Consider the following 654-nt stretch of genomic DNA (forward strand, 5'->3'; position numbering starts at 1 on the left):
CCCCCTCCCTCCCTCCCTCCCCCAGTCTTCCGCCAAGACTACTACACCGACATTGCCATCGCCACCGGCGCCACTTTCGTAGCAAAAGAGACCGGCCTGGGCCTCGAGAAAGTGACCATGGAGATGCTGGGTCAGGCGGCGAAAGCCATCCTACGGTGCGGGCTCCCTCCCTTCCTCCCTCCCTTCCTCTTTCCTTCCCTTCCTCTCGTCTTTACTCCTTCATCACGAGCCGTGTTCCTCTGCAACCTTTTAATTTCATATCTGCATTTGTGAAAAGGCGCCTTCCATCTTCAAACCCTTTTTATTAATCCTCCCTCCTCCACGATTCTTTCCCTGCCCTCTGTGTATGGTTGTATGACACGCTTGAGCAACTCCGAGTCATGACGGCTGTCCCTCGCTTTCTCCCTCCTTCCCTCCCTCCCTGCCTCCTTCCCTCCCTCGCCCTAGACAAGAAACCGCCACCATCCTCTTGACAGGCAAGCAAAGCGACGACATCAACGCGCGCATCGCTTCCATCCGCGACTCGATGACAGACATGGACTCGACGTTCGACAAAGAAAAAGCCGAGGAACGGATCGCTTCCTTGGCGGGGGGAGTGGCGCGCATTCGGGTCGGGGCTGCCACGGAGGTGGAGTTGAAGGACAAGAAACTTCG

Source organism: Nannochloropsis gaditana, assembly GCF_000240725.1.
Source record: "Nannochloropsis gaditana CCMP526 unplaced genomic scaffold scaffold513, whole genome shotgun sequence".
Lineage (NCBI taxonomy): Eukaryota > Eustigmatophyceae > Eustigmatales > Monodopsidaceae > Microchloropsis > Microchloropsis gaditana.